The 23,250-nt window shown below is 38.9% G+C and overlaps 1 protein-coding gene across 1 annotated transcript in view; it reads left to right on the forward strand.

Annotated features, from left to right (window-relative positions):
• The window catches only part of BMPR1A (bone morphogenetic protein receptor type 1A), a 71,982-nt gene that overhangs the window by 12,862 nt on the left and 35,870 nt on the right, over nucleotides 1–23,250 (forward strand). The window contains exon 2 of the mRNA XM_079312370.1: nucleotides 23,051–23,172. The gene's annotated coding sequence lies outside the window, so the exon portion shown is untranslated. The remainder of the gene's footprint in view (nucleotides 1–23,050; nucleotides 23,173–23,250) is intronic.

Genomic DNA, 23,250 nt, shown 5'->3' on the forward strand with positions numbered 1-23,250 from the left:
TGAGACCAAAACACGACCTGTGGGAGTGACGGGAAAGTTTATGTTAAAAAAGACACAACAAAGTAAAACTACAGGGAGGATGCTAAGGGTGGAACTGTTATATTGGCCTTCTGAAAGAGAATCAACACTAATAACTTCTTGCAGGGCATTTAATAGCTGTCAGGTAATCATGTTATGGTGTTTTGAGCTTCAATTCTAATGTGTAAACATACTTGCTCTTCCACTGCTAACCAACAATTTGAATAAATTTTATTCTAGTGAGTAAGCATTATTAAATATATTTTAAAGGAAAAATAGCTGTTTATTTGCTATATGTATGACATTTTCTGTTACCTTAGGTTAATAGAGAAATTCTGGTTAAAATAGAAAATACTTCTAATTTTGATTATCTGATAGAAGTTACAAATTGGAAATAAAATTCTCTAGAATGCTAAGATAGGAGAGGTTCCTTTGGGGAAAAATTTTAAAGTCTGAGTTTTACATAATCTGAGAGACAAAATGCTATCATGTATGATACACAGAAGCAAAATGACTGTATTTTTCCTTCTGTAAAAAGAGGTCTTGCATATTTAAGCCTGTTTGCAGTAAACAAAAAATTGTTTAAAGTGCTCATATTCTGTAACAAAGACACCTGAGATGGGTTTTTGTTCTCATACGTAGCAAACAAAAAATAATCAATTCTATGCTGACTTTGCCTAGAATTATAGGGGTAGCCAGTTGTTAGTGCTTCTGATCCTTGACCTGCAATAATGTTTATTGATAGTGGGGATTTTTCATAGGTGTATTAGTATATTGATAAGAGTGATTACATTCATCATCCTGCCTACTCTAGGGTTTTGGAGTTTTTTTCAGACTTAAAGCCTTTTGGAAGCTCTCATCATAGTGGTATTTGGCATTCCTCACTAGATTCTAGGGTTTTACCATGAAAACAGTGCTTTAGGTCTCTTAGCATTTTGAATTCTTTCCTATTTTGTAGTTGTGAATCAATACAGGGAAACCACGTGAGTGAAGGAATCCTGTGTAAAAGTCATTGAGCTCTGAATTTCTGGTTTTGCCTTGAGATCCAGGCTGAAAACTTTGTAACAGCAAAGAGTTTCTGGCAGCCTGTTGCTGGTGAGATACATATACAGGAACAGAGAGACTCTGCCTATGCAGTGTACAGTGACCAAAGGTCTGGTCTCGGTAGAATGGCAGAATGACCATCCCTAGCAGTGCTCTGCAGTGGCAGATCTAGTTCAGCCAAGGACAGTGCAAAGCACCTCCTATGGGAGTCATACCAGGGAGAGTCTGTGAGCTCCTGCTTCCACACTGATGGCCCGAGGACTTGCCCCCTCCGGAGACACACGGAGGGCTTCTCAGTTCCTGACAGAACATTTGGCAGTGTGCTTCTTGAGTAAAATTACTATTGCTAGAAAAATGTTTTTCAGGTTATTCTCTTTCTCACATGTGCTGTCACTGGAGTGATCATTTTTTCCAAGTCCCTGCTATCTGGTGGCATAATGGTATCTTATTAATTTCAGTATGTTCAGAACGGTAAAATTCTTGTCTGTTTTGTTTACAGCAAAATACTTAATTCCAAATTACAGCAGCCTTTTTTCATGGTACAAAAGTACTTGCTTTTTGAGAAAATAGATGGGGACAATTTATCTGTAAGATCATCTCATACTTCTGAATGGTAACTTCACTAATTTCTGTGCTTATACATAATTGACCTGAAAATTCAGATAATGCCCTGTCGTTGTATCCTAAATAAACTCTGTGCCTATAGTTTGGAAAATTAAGGGAAATCATAACAAAATTGAATTCACTTAATTTCTCAAATGAAAGGGACAATTCACGTCTTTCCAGAAATCTGTCTCGTTGGATCTAACATGAATGCATTGGTTTTGAGATGCGAGGCCTTAGCAGTAGACCAGCAGTTCTTACAGTTCCTTGCTTCTGAGTGGGACGGGTTCGTGTCACAGGGTAGCGCAGTTCGGTGAGTTTTGAAGGAGGAAGACCCGCGCGGCAGGGCAGCGGTGCCCGAGGGCACGCCGGGCCCCGAGCAAGGGCTTTTCCCGTCTGTTTCAGGAGAGGCTGGCGCAGCCCGGTTCCCGGCGAGGCCGTGCCGGGCCGGGATGCCATTTTGAGGTTCGCTGTGTGCGAGCGCGGCGGTGCGGGAGGAGGGGCGGCGCGGCTCGGGTTACGCGCTCCGCATTCCAGCGCCGCCGCCGCGCCCGCGCCGGGAGCGCCCCGCGCCCGCCGCCCCTCGCGGGGAGCCCCGGCCGCCCCTCGCGGGGAGCCCCGGCCCCTCACGGCCCCGCGCCCCCCGCGCCCGGGTCTCTCAGTCGGGCTGCGTTTCGGGCCTTTGCCTTGCCTCCCAATACGCACAAGAACTTATTAGGAAAGAACTTGGTTTTGAACTATTTTTAGAGATCAGACATCCTTGTGGCGCTGTTTAATTTTGCTTAGCTGTAACAGTGGTTATAAAGACTTTGTGGAAGCAGACTATTGGGTGCTTCAAATATTTCCTTGAGAGCTGGAAGGTTAATTATCTGATGCGTTTATTGCCTTCTCATTTTTCAAGTTGTTACCTGTATTTACAGTATTATGTAAATTCTAGGTAAATATTTGCATTCTTTCGTGGAGGTGTAGATTTTTGTATTTTGCTTGTTTTCCCTTCTCTTCCCATGGATACAAAATAGCAATTTGAAGTAATGTGTTTTAAAGATCGTGTAATTTCCATTTCATGTTTGCACTGCAGCAGTGCTCGGTTGTTCCTTGGCAGAACAATGGTTGGGAACTTAGTGCACACTCCTTAAAGCTTTCACCATTAAACAAAACCAACCTGCAGGAAAATATCATTAAAGCTTTTTATAATAGAACTGAATTTGTATTTAAAGTTTCAAGCTGACTTCAGAACAGAATGTTTTGTGGAGTATTTATTGTAGTTGTTACAGCAACATCAGCTGGTACCTACTGTTCCTGCAGGGTCATTAGAATGTCTTGTGTACTTTGGGGACGCATAAATCTTCTCAGGTAAAAGAAACTAAGGAGGACATCTCAATTTGAAACTCTGAGCGTGTTGTGTTGTGCTGTTGTGTTCCTCCCCCCACTTTTAATTCAGATTGTAAATTATTCTGCCAATCAGGAGTCCGTAACTGTTGATTTATTTTTTTTTGTCCTCTGCCTTCAGTATATTATCACAAATATGAGATAAATAACAACTTCAGATTCAGTTCAAGAGCTAAGTGCAGTTTCATCTGTGGGAAGGCTCAGCAAGGGCATGACATACCACGTTCATCAGAGCTTAAATGATGAATACTGTGTATCAAATGCTGTGAAATGTACAAAGCAAACCAACTGCAAAAATATCTTCTCTGGCAACTGGTTAGAGTGGCATTATTTGTAAAATAACTCGAAGCTGTTAGATCATGGGATTTTTCTTCATGGCATGTAATCTCTTTGTAGCTAAAGAAGTAAAATGATCCTGGGTTGTGGTTTGCAGTGCAGTTCTCTTGTCAAAGGAATTCCTTTTATTCCACTCCCTCCTCCCACAAATAAAAGCCATCACACGCTGAATTGAAGAGTCTGCTGCAGTTGTTTTAGTTAAAATGAAACACTTGAGGAGAGTATCTTGAAAGTTCTTTCTGAGAGTTGCTGCTGCTGCATCCCTGAGCTCCCCAAAACTGAAGGGATCCAACTGATTCTGTTTCACTGCCGGGAGTCTTTTGTGTCTCTGCCAGCAGAAGTGTCCCTGGTACAGGTTGGAGAATTTTTCTTCACCTCAGCCTGAACATGTGAAATCTAGTCCTGTCTGGTTGAAATCAGTACATAGACTTATTGCTAAAATTGAGTTTTCCCTAAGATCAATAAAATCTGATCATAATGAAATAATGACTTTAAATCTAATTTTCTTATTAAGACTATATATAGTAAAAATAAATTACTTTATCACTTCATGTACTCTTTCACCCAAAAATTCTTTTCAGTGTTTTCTCAATTTACTGTTCCTCATACTATAAATTGAAATGTGTGTGTTGTTGGTTTAAAAAAGTTAATGCACACAAAGCAGTATGCAGTGGATGCAGCTGTTGTTGTGAATATATGAAGGTAATTGATGTAAAAAACCACCACACATTTTTGTTTCTGTTCCAGTCTGGACCTCTGTAATGGGTTTCAGTGCAGTTCAAATAGTTTCATAATTTTCTTACTGAGATCAGTGTGTATATTGACTAGAAATGACAACAGAACTAGGTATTTATGCCAGTTTGGGAACTGTCAGTGTCTGTGATGGTAAAGGCCCTGTGCTGAGATCCAGGACAAATTAATTTATGCACAGCTCTGGGTAAAAGTTTGTTACCAACACCCAATTTTCTTGCTTTGCTGAAAAAGAGCACTGTAAGTTAACTCACGTATCTGAGCTATGCTGTTTCCGCCCACACATGCTTACCTTGCAGAATGTTTGCATAGATCTTCATAAAAACACTTCCCTTAATCTGCCGTGGCAAGCAACAAAATTATTTTGGCACTAAGTTAACACGGTGTTGGAGCTGAGGGCCTAAGGAATGGAGGATATGCTCTGTGTCTGCTGTTGGTTTTGCTGTGAAGCTGTTATTTGTTCACTTGTCTGATAAGACAGTGAGATAATGGGTGGGTCTGTGCCTTTCATTTTTATGATATTCTATGTAGCAGGATAAGTCATTGTCCTGATCTCAGCAATCCAACTTATGAAAAAACCTAGACAAACAAAAAGACCACAACCAACAACCTGAAACCCATCCTGTCAGTTATTTGAAGAACTACATGCTTAGGTTACAACAGTACTAGCTCTGGGCTGCAACTGGGGGGACATCAGTGGGATCAAGCTGAAGCCTTCTGGGTTTGGCTCAGTGTTCTGCTGGACTGGAAGAGAAATCACAGCCAGCAGGCTGCAGGCTTGATCTTAAAGGTCTGGGTTCTCCAGTACAAGAGGGAGACTGATGCAATGGTGTGGCCTGCAGGAGAGGGGCTGCCACACACCAGGTGTGTTTGCTCAGCCTGCAGAAGGCTGAGGAATGATGTTTGTTGTCTTCAGAGAAGGTGGAGCTAGTCTTCCCAGGAGTGCATGTTGAAAGGGTGGTAAATTAGTAGTTGCAAGTTACAGCAAGGTAATTTCTTACTGGATTAAAAAAAAAAAAATGAGAATGGTGAGGTCCTTGGGACACATTGCTGTGAGAGGCTACAGAACTGCCTTTCTCGGACATGCTCAGGATATTCCTTGTCAAAGTCCTGAGCAGCTTAACTGAACATTGAATTTGGCTCTTTATTGGGCACAAGGCTAGACCGAGCAACTTCTGGAGGTCTCTTCCAACCTGTGAGAATTGATGGTTCTGTGGGGCTGACAATTCATATGAAAAGGTCATGTTGATTTTCTTCACAGCTCTTGCAGATTGTACTGCTCCTGATTTCTAACCCAGCCTAATAGGGTCAAAGTTAGTGAATGGAAGGTTGGGGTGAAAATTGCTTGACTCTGTGTAACACCAACCATGTTGGTTTATTTGGATTCAGTGGTTAAATTTTCATTTGTATTGTGTATCGGGGTGAAAATGAAAACTGCAACTTCAGTGTGCATTCATCCTTCTGTGTCACAGGAGGGAAGAATTCAGCTAACAGATGTGGCACTGAGTGTTGGCCCATTTTTTAGGGTCAGATTTGTGGGTTTTTTCTAGTAGATCTTTCTTTAGAAGGAGACTTAACAATTTCTTTTTCTTACTCACTTCTAAAATTAGCTTCTTGTACCTAAGGTTTGTTTGTTTCAGATGGCCTGCATTCTAGCTTTCTGAAGATCTAGGCTGAGGAATGAAAAACTATGTAGACTGTTTTTTCTGTCTATCTCTCATTTGTGGTAGTCTTCTATTCCCCGATTTAAATCTGACTTTATACAGAGAGCTGAGCCAATAGAGCTGCCAAATACTTTGCTGCTACAGGCTATCTGAAAATCTCAATCTGAATATTTTGTCAGTGGGAGCTATTGGGTGGATGCCTGGCATTTTATTTTTTAAATTTTTTTTTTTAGTCTGGCAACTTGATTGTCTGAATGGATTTGGGCTCCTATTTTATTTGAAATCTTAGCATTTGTATTAGCAGAAATAACTGTACATAGTCTTGTGCTACAGCAGTTACTACCTACATTTCTTTAAATTATGGGTGCTTGTGACCTGGGAAAGATAACATAACACAATAGATATTAAATGCTGTTTGTTTTGAAGAGTTTATTTGAAACAATGGAAAGACTTGAAAAATGTTGAAGTTCTGAAATGCTTTTTCTGTCAGTGTTAGATTTGGCAATGGTTTGCAAACATGACAAATCATTTGCCAAGAAAGGAATAACTCTTAATGTGCTTCCTGTAAGTCCCCTGATTTTCTGCAAGTGTTAAAATTCTGTTGTCTGGCTTAGAATAAGGGAGTTTATTTCAAAGTGAACTGTGGGTAGTTTTCTTCCTTGTTTTTGTGAGGCAGGGTATGAAATGGCTCTAGGTAGAACTGTTGCCTAGTCCCTGTTGCCTAGTCAACTGTTGCCTGTTGTCCCCTAGTAGGGAACTATTTTTATATAGATATAATTGAAAACTGACAGTAACTTTTTTTCAGCATAAATTTATGCATGGCAAGTTTTCAAACTCAAGAGAGGACAATGGTATAATTTCTGTTATAATATGTAATAAACTGTGACTGGTTTTGTATCAGTGTTCTGGCCATCTGCAAGTCTTGTACAAGCAAATAATTATGTTATTTTTCCAATTGGATTTTTCTTGGCAATGTTATCAAATGTGAATGTTACCACTCAACTCCACAGAATCCTTTTTGTGTTATTTTTTTTCAAACAAATTGTTAAATAAACTATGCTGGAACTTGGTAAAGGATGAGAAGCCTTAAGGCAAATTACTAAACTAGACAAAATTCCCTAAATACTAAACGCAAAAGATCTTTTTCCCTGGTTCTCTGTATTTTTTTCAGGTATTAATTGTGTACTTGCATTAAGATCTCTTAGCCTGTCTTCTTTTTTGCTACTTCCTTCAATTTTGATTGCTTGAAAATGAGTTTCTGTACTGCAGATACATAAATGTATGGTGATAGCTCCAAAGGACTAGCAGCAACTTGCAAGTTGTGTTTACTTTTAAGACAGTGACTGTAAATTAAGCCCAGAACATTCATGTAATCACAGAATGGTTTGTATTGGAAAGGATCTCCAAATCATCTTGTCCAAATCCCTGCAGTGAGCAAGGACATCTCCAAGTCGATCAGGCTGTTCAGAGCTTGACCTGCTCCATCCTGACCTTGAATGTTCCCAGGAATGAGACCTCCACGACCTCTCTGGGCCACCTGTGCCAGTGTTTCACCAGCCTCATGGTAAACAAATCCTCCTTGTATCTACTCTGAGCCTACCACACAGTTTAAAACCATTACCCCTTGCCCAGTCACAAAGGCCCTGCAAAAACATTTGTCCCCATGTCCCTCTATTTGTTTACCTTGTGTATTGGCAGCAGTTCTGCAACACTTACTTCTCTTATAAGGCCTATTTTCCCCCCTCTAAACATTGTTAGAAGATGGAAATACAAACATTTAGTTGGCTTTTATTTAAAACTGCACATTTTATGTTTTCCTTTTTTGTTACTGTTTTTAATTAGGATTTATTGCAATGTCAGTGAGCAATAGAACCTATCTGTGAATGGGAAAGCTTTCTCAGATATGGCTGTAGTCTCATCAAAGACTCAAGAAATTACCAAGGGAATACAGCTGTGTTTTTTTCACTAGGTATTTTGTTGTTGTTGTGTGGTCTCTTGCAGTAACTCAGGCTTTTAAAAAGCAGTTCATTTTCTTGGAATTTTGGGCTTTCTTCCATGTCTTTTTCTTTGATTTTGTGTATGTCAGTAGGTTTGATCAATTTAGATATCTTTGTCAGAAAACAACAGTGATCTTAGAGAATCAGCTAAAGAAAAGATGAAAATTGTTCCTCCACTGATACATTCTTTGCAACAGCTGTATTGGAAAAATTTCTCATGTAAAAAGTGGCTTTTTTTGATATTTTATTTGATTCTAGTAGCATCTGAGGAGACCTTTTTAAGGAGGATACAGTAAGATAAATGTAATAAAGATAAGACTAGATTATAAGGAGCTTCCTATTATAATTGTGCACTGTTTTGCAGTACTGCAGTAGCAGAAACCTAGCATTTCCTAGGTTCTCCATAAACTATTTTAGTTTCACTTGCTGACAGTGGCTTGGAAGGCTTTCTATCTGTGTTTCAGTGGTAGCTGTGTATCCTGCTGCTGTATGATTGGTGTTTGACACAATTATTTCTCCTAAAAACATAACATGAGAACAGTCTAAACTTGAAACTCATCAAAATACACTAAACTTTAGATATGCAATTATAGCCTATGCTGTGAAAACTTCTGATATTTGCAGTTGACAAAAGAGTTTAAAAAGTGTAAAATCTAAGATTTTTTTTAATGTGGAAAATATTTTAAAGTAATATATATAAATAATAATATACTGGCAAATGTGTAAAACATGTACTTTCACCGTGCAGTAATGGAGAAGTTGTTTGTCATCACTTCATGTGCGGTAGACACTTTGGTTTCTCGTGTGGAGTCAGTGTGTCTGAAGCAGCACAGTGAGGCTGAGGAGCTTTGGGGTGAGTTCTTCCCTTGCTGTTTGGGTAGGAAAAAAGCTGTTCTCTTTCCATGCTTTTTCCTTACCTGTTTCTTTATTCTAAACCATCTCCCTCCTCTTCATCCCAGTCAAAATATAAAATATTCGTAGCTATTTAATTTTTGCAAGGCACCTTCCTCTATACATTGCTGATGAACGGTTCTTTGTTGTGACCTTTGAAGCTGATGGAGGGTGAATTCTTGTTCTTCCTGCTCTTCTTGATACACCTTTGAAAGTCTCATCTGTCAACTCGAACAGAAGAGTATTGCTTCATATAGCTCATGTTCTCACTGGCTTTGCTACAACATTTTGGATCTTTAAAAGCATCTTGATCATGCAGTTTTCAAATTATCAGATGCCTTTTTATTTTTTTTTCCATGTCTTCCCCCTCCCAGTGGCAGATACAGGATTCTGGGGCTGCTTTTCAGTTTGTCAGTTCTGGGCTTGGGTTACAAGTAGTATGATAAGAATTACATATCCAAACTGCTGCTATTTTACAGTATCTAAGAATGTTCCTCTTAAGATAGCTTATAAATATTTCACATCTTTTAACAAAGAGGAACTGTGAACAGCTTCCAGCTCATTTAACAGAAGAAAACACCATAAGAAGAAAACAGAAAGAACAAAACAGAAGAAAAACTGTACAAGAAGTCCCTCACCTCTGTTTGCTGGACTCTGTGCATAGAACTGATACTGTCATTGTACAAATTGCAAAACATTAGGGTCTGTTGACAGAGATAAACCTTCCCCCTGAGGGAGCTTGTAGACAAGGAAAGCCTGCAAGCTCTTAGTTCATCAGGAGAATTCTTAAACACTTGAATATTTAAGCTTTTTGAGCAGCATTTTGAAGAATTGTGTGTTGTGTGGTTGCCTCTTCTCCCTCCCGAGTTATCTCAGGAAACACAAAATAACCCAAGGCCATTGGATTCCTTTGCAAGCCTTGGCAGGAGTTGATAGTGTCCAATTGGGACACTATTAGTAGTTTTTGGGTTGGGTCATGCATATCTCTGTTGCCTGACATCATTGTTTCCTCCCTATTTCCCCACTCCCTTTTCTGGTTTTAGGAAAGGCCAAGACCCATATAGTCTGATCTACACAAGGTTTTGGCAGTTTGATAGTTAAAACTCACTTAATCAGGTCACTGAATTATCATACAATATTCTGGTTTGTTAGAGACAGGCATCATGCATTTTAAAGAACTTCAGAATTTCTGTGTCTCACCTGATTTCCAGACATACATGCTCAAGCAAACTACATTACAGCATCTTACACTCACCCTTTCCTGTGTTTCCTGCAACTCCAAACTTTTCTTTTTGTTCTTACCTCAGATATTCTTCTTTCTAAAGGAGGAGGAGTTAGGTTATGGAGATGCTTACATTACACTAGTGGCAGGCATCTGCTCTAATGACTGCCAGAGTATGATTGCATGCTGCTTTGATTAAGATTTAGTTACACTGCTTAGATCTTTCAAGTTCTGTTTTCGAGCTGTAAGCTTATTTTTTGAGTTGTTGTGTGGTTCTGTTTAAATATACTTAAATATTTGTTCTATTTTAGTTCTGAGAGTATACTAATGGTAAAAGGAATGTGCAAGAGTACTGCTTCTATTCAGCAGAACTTCTTTCTAAACATACTCATTTATTTTTGCTTACTTAAGTAACTTTTATTGTTTTATCTTGTGACTCTTTTAGAGACAGCAGAACCAAGACTTTCCAAACTTCCTTGTGTGCTGGAAAGCTGTCTCCTGCCTTGCACTCATATATACTTGAATAAATCACCTGAAGTAAATGCAGGGACATACCTGGGGAACATGCTTCATTTTACTGAATTTTCCACTGTTAAAGCAGTCCCAAGAAAGTAACCTATTGCTGGCTCTGGACTGAGTTGGTAGGGCTGATAGTAAGGAAAGCTGTATGTTCCTGTGGAAGCTCTGTCTCAATTTTAGTCATTTTCAAAGCTGCTTATAATAAGGTAGAAGATAGTTTCATAATTTCAATGATTCTGTGGTTTATAAGAAAGGAACTACCTAAATGAGTTTTTAAATATTCTTTTACATTTTTTAAAAATAGGAATACTGAGCTTGTTCCTCCTTGGATTTGGAAGTCATATAGTTTTACACATCTTGAATCACCAGCCTGTACATTTTTCCTGCAATTGTTTGTTCCAACAATTGCATTTCGGATTTGAGCAAGGAAAAGTTGTCATCATAGTGTGTATGTGTGTATCTATCTATCTCCTTTTTGCTGTCTTGTTTAATTATGTGTTATATATATGGGAGTTTTAATTTATGCATTTTGCTGTAAAGAAAGAACAGAGGCAAAATGTAAATCCATCCTTTATAAAACCCTTCAGGAAAAGCTGACTTTTTTGTTGCTTACTTTCAGTTCGCTCTTGGACAGCTTTTCACCTTTCTTTACCTGAATAAGGAAGCTGCTGCCCTGGACTGGGATTCTTTTCTATTTCCAGTAAATACTTTTGGAAAGTATCTAGTGTTGAAATCTATCATCACTTCCAAGTGTCTTGCATTCTTGTCACACAGAGAATGAAGTTCCAGTAAGTCATTAGTGGGCTGAAATGTCTTTCTTCAAGGAGTAGGGACTGCTCAGTAGCTTTGTGGTTCAGTGGAAATTATGTTATGCTGAAAGGATCTACCTGAAGAGTGACACTTCAGTTGCATTGTTGTTACCTGGTTAAAGGATGAAAATATTCTAAAGAGTGCTTCTGTTAGTGAAGTCTGTAAGTCATACAAATTTCTTTTGAGCATATACCCAGACGTGACTGAATTCCTTTTGAGCCCAAAAGATGTTTGTCTGCAGTTGGGCCTTTGCCTTGCAGTGGTGTGTACATTCTGTAGTCTGTGTTAAGAAGGTGAAAACAAAGAAACCTGTAAGAAAAGATAACCCAGCAATCTTATTTGGAAATCTTTGCTGCCTTCCCCTAAATTTCACAGTATTGATTGCTGTTTTATAAATAGTTCTCTACATTGCTTAGGAGGAGGAGCCAGCTTCTCTGCAGGGAGAAACATTTTGCTGCAGTGTTGCTTGTATAATTTTATAAAATAGGGAAGGGTTAAATCAGCTGAGATTCATATAGAGCTTTAGTGAAGAAGCTCCCAGTGTTAAACATTTTGCTGATTCTTTTATTTGTATATTAACGTATAAATGGTTTGACGATTTAATAGAATGCTGATGATTCTCAGAGTAAAGAGGGACAGAGGTTACCTCTCCATTCGACCTCCTTTTCTTATTTTTCCTTGATTAAAACAAGAATTTTTGTCACTTATTTAAAAATAGGAAATGAATTAGCTAAGTTAAGGGGACATAAAAAGTTGCTCTGTTTTCCTTTTTTCCCAAAAGAAAAATGGAGTAAGAAAAATTACTTAGGGTAATTAATTATTTTAATTATATATGTTAAACTTGATATAACTTTTTCTTGAAAGATATACATCACATAGTGCACTAATTTATGCATCTGAAGTGGCTCTGCTTTTATCTTTTCTCAAAGTTTTTTTTGGTTTTTTTTTTTTTTTTTAAGTTTAAATATTATTCATTACCCACCAATAGGACAAAGTTGGAAAGGCAAAAAAATCTTCTTGTGATGGTCCGTGCTCTGTGTGTTGGAACTTTGTCTCCACTGGTTTCAAACTGGTCCTATGTATGGAGAACTCTGCTTGGTGGGGCTGAGCAGTGTGGTTTTTGTATTCAGTTTTGAGTAATTCTACTTGGGATTGTTCCCTATTCATAGGCAAAAATAAACAACATTAATTCCTAGCCCAGTATGCTGTAAATGCTGTTACCTGTGTATTTCAAAGTCTTCTCAGAATGGAGAATCCACTGCATCAAGGATGAATCAGTCTGCAGTTGATAACTCCTTAAAGTGTATTTCCTGTTTGAATTTAGATGAGATTCAAATGTCAGCTGCTGGCTCTTCTGTCTTCGGTAAGTAGAAAAAGCTGCTAGAGTCAGAGTTTTTTGGTTTTTGTGGGTTTGGGGTTTTTATTGGTTGGTTGGGTTTTTTTTGTTAGAAGTCATATTAAAGCAACAATGTCAAGTATCTTAAGTTTCTTGCAGCAGGACAAGATTTCCAGAACTAAAATAAGCATGAATTTTTCAAAAACATGATGGAACAATAACTACCATGAATGCTTGCTCATATTTTTCTGATGCTGTCTTTCAATGTTAATGGAAAAGTTTTCATATTATCTTTCAAGCCACTGTGCTTTCTCTACATATCAAGAATAAAATAACTTCTCACTCAGTGTGTATCTTGCAATAAAGCATGTATTGAAACTGTGGTCTTCTCCAACCCCAAGGGTGTTTAATTGGCTAAAAATCAAATTATGACTTTTTTCTCCCTTTTCCCCTTTCTTTCATACGCTTTGTGCTCATCTCTGTAAAAAGTGGGGTCTTCAGCAGGCACAGCAGTGAATGATCACTTGTACTCATCAGGTCCCTCTTGGGAACACCCTGTCCATCCACAACTTGTGGGATGCCTTAATTTCCAAAATAAAGTGTTGAGATGTGTCTGAAGGAGAGCAGCTGTCAGATTTGTTAGCTCTTGTCAGCATTGTCAGAGCAGTTGGAGGTGTGTGCAGAGTGTCAGGTGTGCAGTTCTCAGCAGGCACACCTCTGGTGCCTTTAGAGCTTTGTTGACAAAAAACTCTCCCACGCTGAAGAAGCTGTGGATTTAATTTAGCTATTCTTTTTCAAGTCGTCTTTTTTTTTTTTTTTTTTTTTTTTTTTTTTTTTTTTTTTTTTTTTTTTCCCAGGATACAGCCAGTCTTTTTCAGTGTTTGTTCATGGAAGGTGGTGTTGCTGTATGAAATGAACCTGTTCCCAGGCAGTTAACCAGAAGAGATCTGTATTGTTCTCTGCAAGTGGCCTGTCACCACCTTTTACCACAATGAGTTTTTTATTATGGCTTTGCTAAGGGGGAAAAAAAAGGCAGCTTAGTTTTCTTTCAAATCCTTGATAAAGGCACCAGGACTCCTGTGCATTTCAAGAAGAGAATTTGCGATTGATGAATTCTTCACTATTACTTCCAAATATATAAATCAATAGGAAATGCAAGGCCAGATTAGATATTAGATAACTGTACAGCTTGTCCAGGAACCTGGTGATGAGTTTTCCTGCCCTGTGTTTGTTTGTGCCCTTCAGGTTTATTCTGGATATAGTATTTCAGAAATCTGTCATTAGAAATCTTAGGTCAAATTGAAAGCTTTCATAATATGGTGACCAAAGAACTAGAGGCAGTATAACATTCTGACATTCGGGATGAATAATTGTTAGATTTAACAGTTGAAATGGCTGAGGATTTTTGTGCACCTTCAGTGTCTACACTGAATTAACCTTGTGTATTATTTACCATGTGAGGCAGCATTGCCTTACTCCAACTTGTTCACCTCAGCTGGGGCAGAGTTCTTTATCCAGAGGGTGTTTGGGCTGTGGAACAGGCTCCCCAGTGCACTGGCCACAGCCTCAAGGCTGGCTGAGTTCAATAAGCTTTTGGACAATGCCTTTGGGCACATGGTGTGACTCTTGGGGTGGTCCTGTGCAGGAGTTAAACTTCAGTGATCCTTGTGGGTCTCTTCTAACTCAGGATATTCCATGATTCTTATTTCTATTTGTTTTTGTTGTTGTTGTTTTTCTGAAATAACAATGTTTAAAGAAATTTCAGAGACCAAGTATGCTCCAGCAAGTCCCTAGTACAAACATCTTACTAAAAGAGTTGATTCCATAATTACAGCTTTCTGGTGTGTAACAGCTTTTGCAAAAATAGATTACTTGTGTTTTCTGAGGATAATATTCAATTGTCTGAATAATGAATTGGTCACATTGTATCAGGAAAAGTTTACAGTACCTGTAAATGAGTAAAGGAAAGCTCAATCTGCTTGAGATGAGATACAGACAAAGGCTACCAACATAATTTCACATGGTCATTTGGAATATAAAGCATTCTTTCACTTTGTTCAGAAAGGTGGGGATTTTTTCACCACTGAGTTACAAAAAAGGGTAAAACATTTAGTTGTGTATCTTCTCTGCCAAAGACTTACAATTGTTCTGGGAGCTTCAGTTAATTGTGGAAAGCTAGAACATTCCTGTAGATAAGCACGTGTAACATTGTGCATTAGAAGACTATGGGGTTATGCCTTTCTGAAATTTTGTACAAAGGAATCTATAAAAATATCCAAATATCTAAATATTAGATACTACATGTGGTCCAAGTGATTTCTGAAGTTGTCTAGAATAATTTGAAATATCTTTACATGCTTTTCTTTTTGTTTTGCTATGTAGTGTTATATGGCTAGTGATCTAAGTTAAAAAGGTGACTGGATGTAATGTGGACTCCAAAGGTTCCTCCATCAGTTATTTTATTCTTTAGCCTGTTATCCATGTACTTTTCAGTAGAAAAACTTAATGTACTTGATAGGGCTGCTCATGGTGAAGGCCTTTAACCTTATCGTGATGGGATTGGTGTCTGAGGTGTCTCCTGATTTCCTTCAAGAATCTGTCACGCTTCCATGTGCTCAGAGCTGCTGAGCTGATGGCTCTGACCTAGTGCTTTGCTGAAGGCAGTGATCTTGTTGGAAAGGTGTGCTCACTCCCAGCTAGCTGTTCCTGTAGTTTCTTGTCAGAAGTTACCTGTGTTTAATATGATTTTGTGTGTCTGTGTTTGGTTTTCATGGCAAGGTTTTTGTTGCTGTGGGGCAACTTTGGTGAGAAGCTGCCAGAAACTTCCTCCATGTCAAATGGAGCCAGTGCCAGCCAGATCTAGGAGGGACCCACTGCTGGCCAAGCCTCAGCTCATCACTTCCACTCACTGTGGAAGTGACTCTGGGATAACATGTGGGATGGAGGGAAGGTGGTTTTAAAATTTGGCTTTATTTCTCATGATCCTACTTCAATTTGATAATACAGTAAGCTAATTTCCCAAGTTGACTCTGTTTTGCCTGTCATATTAATCAGTGAGTGATCTCTCCAACAAGCCTTTTGTTCTATTTCTTCTCCTTGTTTAGCTGAGGGAGGCGGTGACATTGAGCACCTAAGTCAACCCACCACACTATTTAATTTTTTTTTAATTTAATGTAAAATTTAGATTTAAGAAAGTAAATACCAATCCTACACACAGAGGTATAAGGTAATGTGATAGAACATTAGTGTGGTTTTGAGGTTGGTTGCTCTATAGTATTTTGATAGTGCACTAAACCATGTGGTTTTAAAGTTGCGACAGAATTTTATTTTTTGTTAAATCAAAGGGTCCCTGAAAATGTTCCTTACCATTTGAATTGCTCTGTAAAACAGACAGATAGAAGAAATACTTGACCTTTTGCAGGAATCTTAGGGGGAGGGAGAAGAGGATCACCTATCAAAATGTGCTGTAATATGTCCTGCGGGACAGGCAGAAGCTGAATTTCATTGGCTCTTTTGTCAGAGAGAAATTGCACTCTGGGCAACATTCCCAGGATCAGTATTATGATAAGAATGCGCGCCTTGGAGTCTGTGTGCCAAGTGATCCAATTTAATTGTTGCTTCCATCCACACGAGGCAACCTATTAGCCAGGTGGCAAGTGTGGCCCAGTGACTGTCTGAGGCTTGCTGGAAAGGCTGACTGGGAAATTTGCCTGATGGTTAAACACAACATGGAGCCTGGGCTGGGGTTTTCTTGAAGAAAACTTAGGAAATCAGTGGTGTCACAAGCAGCCTTATATTTTCAGGGATGTCAGACACAACGAAGACTGTTAATTGTGGTGCCACTGTCATCAGTACCCCTGGAGGAGGCTGAGATTGCAGGTGGAGGAGCTTTGGGCCAGGTACCTCCAAAGTTGTGGTAAGGCGGTTGAGTTTTACATCTGTCTTGAAAACCAAGCATATTTGTTAGAGAAATTGTTTTGGATACTTAGGAGAGCTGTGGGATGTGATGAAAGAAGGAGTTGCTCAGCAAAGGCTTTTGCCCAGTTGTTACTTGACAAAGCTTGACAAGTCAGATTCTGACTTCACCTCTCAGCACAGAATGAACTGGTGGCTTTGATTTGTCACCACTGCTGCAGGCTGATGAGTTTCCTTTTGAGGGTAACTGCTTTTCTTCTAACAGCAAGCTGTTGTCAGATTCCTTTTAGGTCCATAGTCTGGAGAGTGAGCTGATTTTTCAGCTTCTACTGGCTCACTGGTGAAAAATATTTAAGATGACTGACGGAATTCTGCAGTTCTTCCTGGGAGCACAGAACCTGATCTCTCAGCACAGCAGTCTGTGGAGTCCTTCACATGACTACAGATGATGTGGCTAGGCATGCCAAAATAAAACACTGAAGATACCCTCTAAATCAGGAGGTTTAGACTTTTTCTGGTATGGGAAATTACATCTACCAGGGCAAAGTAAAAACCTGGTGGAATTATCTGGCCCTACTGATGAGGCAGAATGAGCATTGTAGCTGGATTCTAATGGCCCCAGTAACAAATTATTTGTGCCACTAGATGCTGTGGAGAGTATGGTGTATTGTAATTCCTGCAGATTTGTGTCATACTGGAAAATACTTTTTTTCTGTCAGATACTGCACAGTCCCACCTTACGCAGGAATTTATTTGTGCTCTCATACCTCTAGATCTGCCCGGGGCAATGATATTTCAGGAGCTTGATCATGTAGGTCATTTTGTCTTCTATCACAGCAGGTACTGAAGATGATGAAAACAAAAGTATGTAACAAGGACAGGGAGAGTGCTTGCTAAAGTGTGTTGGTCCTTCAGATGTTACCTGTTCAGGGTGTCTTGAGTCTGTGTGCTTTCATGGTTGTAAGGCCTCAGAAGGAAAAGCTTGGGTTGTTCTAGGGCACAGATTCTCCCCTCCTATGAAAAGGGAACGAGTGATGCAAGGAGTCTTCTGATTCCTCTTGAGTAGACAAGAGGAGCTGTCTGTTCTGCAAAAAAATACTTTGCTGTGCTAGGCCTGGTCCATGGATTTAACTTCCAGCTAGTCACATTCACAAAATAAAAAACAGAGTCAGGAAGAAAAAAGTTGTATGGCTCTGATAGAGAACTTCTTCCTCACAAAACATGGTGACCTGAGTTAAAGAAAAACAGTTGTAGGTTTTTAGGGGTTTTTTCAATTGTACAGAATTTTTCCAATTTGTCTATATTTTCTGTCAGACTGGGAGTGAAAGGTCAATCAAAAATTGATTCCATTGGTGGCAGCAGCACTCATTCATGACTCCACCTGCCTACACAACCAACCAGCCAGGTACTGGAATGGCTCAGCTGATGTTTCAATCTGTATTATTTCTGTTCTCTGTGTTATCTTGTTTCCTTCAAATTGCTTCACAACAGTATTTCTGATGTTCTCACAAATTATTAAGATAATTTTTTTCTGTCAAGGATCCACTCAGTAATCAATAAAAACAACAAAATCTAGGCTTTCCAAGAACAACCTGGAAGTGCTGGAAAGATCAGTGGTATCCTGAACTAATTTGAGTGTTTTGACCAGATATATAGGAAGGATATATAGGATACATATACAAACCAGTGTAATACAGATGTGAAGAGCTGTAAATCATGAAATACTTGAATGTTGTATAATTCCTTGCATTTTTAATATCTTGCAAGAATAACTTAATAATTTTTAATTAAAACTCTAGGGAAGGTAGGTATAAAATTAATATTTAAAATTAGCTTTCACAGAGAGATATTTTTACTTACATGATTTTGAACAATTTTGAACTACCTTGCCTCAAAGATCAAAAATGCACTTGAACCATGTTTCAGGCTCTTACTTTCCCTCTTACTACCTGGAAGACTTGGTGTCCAGGGACTGGAAAGTGTTTGTTCAGCCAGTTTATTTCATAAACTGGCCTCATTGTATTTGGAAGGGCTGTTTGTTCAGTGAGCTGTTCTTGCTCATATACCTTCACTGTTTGACAGACAAAACCAGCAAGCCCCAAATTTTCCATACAGCATGATGTTTGATGTTTGCTTTTCCCAGTGGGCTGTGGGGGCTTAGCACATATGCAAACTTGTTATAAAAGTTTTCCTTAATAAATTCCTATCTTTGGACATGAAATGTGGAGTAAAATTTGGAAATCTGATGTGATTTCTCTCCCTTTGCAATTCAATTCATATTTCAGAGCAGTAGTAGTCCTGTGAAAGCAACAGATATCAGGACTTGTGGCTGTATTTTCTAGTGGCAGTCATGAGATTGTTAACTGAAGGATCTTCCAGGCTGCCATATGGGTCTGCAGTGTATTTTCATTGTGCATAGATTTCTAACAAAAAGCCTATTGTCTAGGACTATAGTTTACCTGAAAAGGAGTAATTCTGCTTCTGAAACCTCTCCCATCTCTGGTTCCCTGAGCTGCCAGCTGGCTGTGAACTCTGACACTGGACACAGAGACACGCTGCAAGCAGCACATGCTCTTCCCCTTAGCTCCCATGCCAAGTCTCAGATGCTGAATGGTTTTGCTCCTTCCCCCCCCCCCTTTTTTTTTTTCTGACATAAATGTGGGTCTGGTATCAGCTAAGCCCACATTTGTGCCATGATCTGAATTTACAGAAACTCCAAAACAAGTTCTGTTTCATAAACTGAAATAAAGGTGTGCTTACCTGAATGGCCAGCCTGCAGAAGTGCTCTGTGGATGGCTGGTGGAAGTGAAAGAGCAGGAAAAGAAGTAACTGGAGGCTGGAGAGTGAATGGTCAAGTATTTAACCCTATCTTTACCAATGAGTCCTTGTATGATCATCTACTTAATTGCACTTAGTTAAACTCTTACGTGACTTTTAAGTTACCTTACAAACTTCTGTTCCTTAAATACACACTGTATTTAACAAGTATTAGGCTCCTTCAGGAAGAAAGATAATTTAAGATAAGTAAAGTAATTCACATGAAAACTAGTGAGGCAGTGGGAGCAAGGTGGGAATGAACAGAGTGCAAAAGTCAAGTGCCAGGGAAATTCTTGGTATCAGAAGAAGTGACAGGTGAGGGAATGAATTGGATGTGGCCCTGGAACTGTAGAAATTGGAACTACTGAGAAGGGAAGCAGTAACTGGAGATAAGTGGTAAGAAAAAAGGAATCCACAGGCTGAGTAAGTTTGTTCCTCAAGGCAAGTCAGACTGACTTGAGCTTTGCCACTGCAAGTCCCTGTGGTCTGTCTGTCCTGCTCATAGCTGCTGCTTCCTGCATTCTCTGCTAGCAGGAGAAACCCCTCAACTCCCCAGTGAGGTTTAAATCAACTCAGTTTAGATATTCTGACTGTTCCCTGGGGTCTGCCAGTGGCAAAAAATCTAGAGTTTTCTGAGTTATGTAGTAGCTAGTGTGTTCATGTAATTCATATTTTTCCTTTCCCCTACTGAGTGCATCTATTTTTCAGTTGATGGTATGTGAAGATGTCAGATTTAGTCTTTATTAAGAACAATTTGTAGGTAAATCTGGATTTAATATGTAATTAGTGACAAGCATTGTGAGGCTCTGTACTTTTGAAGTTGAGCCTCCTGTAGTTGCTGTAGTTTAGCAAATTCTAATGAAGAGAAGGTATAGTTGTGCAAATAATTTATTCACTTGTTTTATTTTGTACTTGATAGCACTTCTCTGGAAGATGCCATCAAGAATGGTACTAAACATTTTGAAAACCATATATTAATAATTAAGCAGTTTGGATACATGTATAAAATAAATATTTAAGTAAATTGATTTTTATAAAATTGAGTATGTTCTCAAGTAGCATTTCATGCTGGTGAAGTGGAAGAAATAGTAACACAGTGAGGTCACTCCCATAATTTAATAATTATCATTAACTTCTGTCCTATCTTTGAGAGAGGTTTTTGAGTTGTCTTTTTAAAGAAGGAAAAGATAAACCTGGAACTGACAGAAAAATTCAGTAAGTCATAAAAGAGACTGTGTCCAGATCACCAAGCAGTGTGGTGTAATAAGATCAGATATGTCAGGTGCTGAGAACCTGGCATCTGTGCTATACAGGTGGTTAGAGTTTTATTTCAGGCTGGTCCTGGTCACATTCTGTGGCTGAATTCCTCTTGGTGGTTGGAGCGTGCACAATGTACACCTGAAGCTCATTCTGTGATCTAATTTTATTCAAAAGAAATCTGGTTCATGTACTTGATGACTGCTTTGCAATGTAAAGCAAACCAAGAAAATAGGGTTATTTGGGAGATGGACTTCAGAAGTGCAGTCCTGATTTGAATTAAATGCTAATATAGACATACCTAGAGTCATGCAGACCAGGAAGTTGACCAAAATAAAGTTTAGTAAAAGAGCTTAGATATCTGATCCATGGGGTTGGAATCAGGAAAGGCATGAATACTTAGAGAATTGAACAGCTACTTCATCAATTTGGGAGTTTGGAAGAATACAAGGAGGACATGGTTTTAAAGCAAAACAAAAAAACCCTAAGCTGCATTATTCAGAAATGTCTTCACTCTTGTAAAGTAAACTCTTTAAATAATACCAAGTGGACTTTATATAAATTCAGATACTAGATATAGGGAGATTGGAGGTGTTGTAAAACCAGAAAACACGCCAACTTTTTTGCTGTTATTCTTTTGGAGTCTACCAGAAGATGAACATGAGGTCCTTGGTTAGAGGAGAAGATATGGGTATGTTTTACAGATTCTTTACCAACAAAAGCAAAAACAATCTCTACAAACACAGCTGCAGAGCTAGTGTTTTTTCAGTTTTACCATGGAAGAAATAAGTCAAGTGTCAGCTTGTCTGCTCAGAGGAGACAGTTGTCTTTAAGAATTGGTGCTATCTGATATTCTGGATGGTTTCGGGTTACCATTTAGCACAAATTTATTATTTATTACCAAGACTATTAAACCTCAGTGTGTGAGGAGCAGTGCTTATAAATGGATGTGGAGACAGAAGTATTCTGACCTTCTTGTAATGGTAAAGGTCTTTATGGTGCTTAGGAAGGAAAAGAGAATGGATGCTGAAACTCTCTGCTGGAAATCATGCACATGGATTCTTCGTTTGCACCCTTCCCGCTGGCCTTGGTATTCAAAAGTCATTGCATCTCTACACTGTATGAGTGACTGTATGTTATTTAACAGTATAGCTGGAATGGTGTTCACCAGTGGTGAAAATGGTGGTGGTTGTGTGATTTTCAAGGTTATGATCAGAGTCATAAAACTGGGACTTCAAAATGGTAAAATTATTGTAGGATCTCCATAAAAGCTTCAGATGAGGGAAACATTCAGAAATTATGACACTGATAAAATGGGAAAAGTTGGCAATAAGTGGCATCTGCTCACTGTGGAATCAAACTAACAAATCTGATAAGCCCATCTTAGCTATCAACAATCCATCTGAAAGTGCTGGGACTTCACACAAGTCAGGCTTGCTCACAGTCCTTAAGAGAACTGGGTAAGAGCCTGTGCCAGGCTCTCCTCTGATGCTGGGATGTAGCAGCTCAAAAACACAAACCAAAAATCAAACCCACCCAACTGCCAGTACCTTTGTCCAAAGTCTTGGTTGTTTTTCATTTCCCAGGAGTAATCATGCCTGTGCACAACTAGCTACAAAAAAACTGTTATTTCTCCATGTGCTGCAGTCTCTGGTGTAGGGAAGATAATGCTGTGACACCAAGCGATTTTTGGGGTGAAGCTGCAGTTCTCTGATGGTTCTAATAAAAACTGAATTGTGCATGGCTTGTTTTTTCCATTGGTGTCACCAACAATCTGTCCTTTCTTTGGACTTTTGGAAGAAGCTCTTCACAGAAAGGGTGATTGAGCATTGGAATGTGCTGCCCATACAGGTGGAGTCACCATGGCTGGAGATGTTTAAGAAGAGGCTGGATGTGGCACTCAGTGCCATGGTCTAGTTGACAAGGTGGTCATGGGTTGAACTCGATGATCTCCAAGGTGTTTTCCAACCTAGTTGATTCTGAGATTCTCTAGTTTGCTGAATTTTTTAAAAGAAAAAAAAAAATTGGAAACTTTGTGGCTGGAGGTTTGCAAATCTGGCTGGTATAGACCAGGAGAATCCAAGAGTTACGAGGAGAGATAGGAAAGACTAATTTTTATAGGAAGACTCTCTGTAGAGATTTCTAACACCCTTCGTCCGTGACATCACCATTAATCTAAGACAAACACGTATTCAAACTCAAGGACATAAATGTTTTTGTTGGTTCATTTTTAATGTAAGCAATTACTGATAACAGCAAAATTATTTGAATTTTTTTTTTTTTGTCAGTGTTTTACAAAGATGCTGCAACTGTGCAGCTATTGCACTTCTCAGGAAGTTTCTAGCTGGTAGCAGCTCATCGTAGGAGACGGTTTCTGTAATTCCAGATACAAGTGCAACATGCAGTTCACATTCTAGACCATAAACCATCAACACAGTTTCTTCAGCTATCTCTTAAATCAAATCCTCTTTGTGTTTTGCAGATCAATAGAAATATGCATTTCCATAATACCACCTTTGAACTAATGAAGTGGAAGTACAGATGAAAACAGTCTGGAGGAAACTTGAAGTACAATACAGTTTCATTCTGTTTCCTAATTCAGAGGTAAGGTTAATGCATGCAAAATTTTATTTCAAAGATTTTAGGGATAAAAAGCATATGATAAGCAGCCACCATATCTTG

This window comes from Erithacus rubecula (genome assembly GCF_903797595.1).
Source record: "Erithacus rubecula genome assembly, chromosome: 9".
Taxonomy (NCBI): domain Eukaryota; kingdom Metazoa; phylum Chordata; class Aves; order Passeriformes; family Muscicapidae; genus Erithacus; species Erithacus rubecula.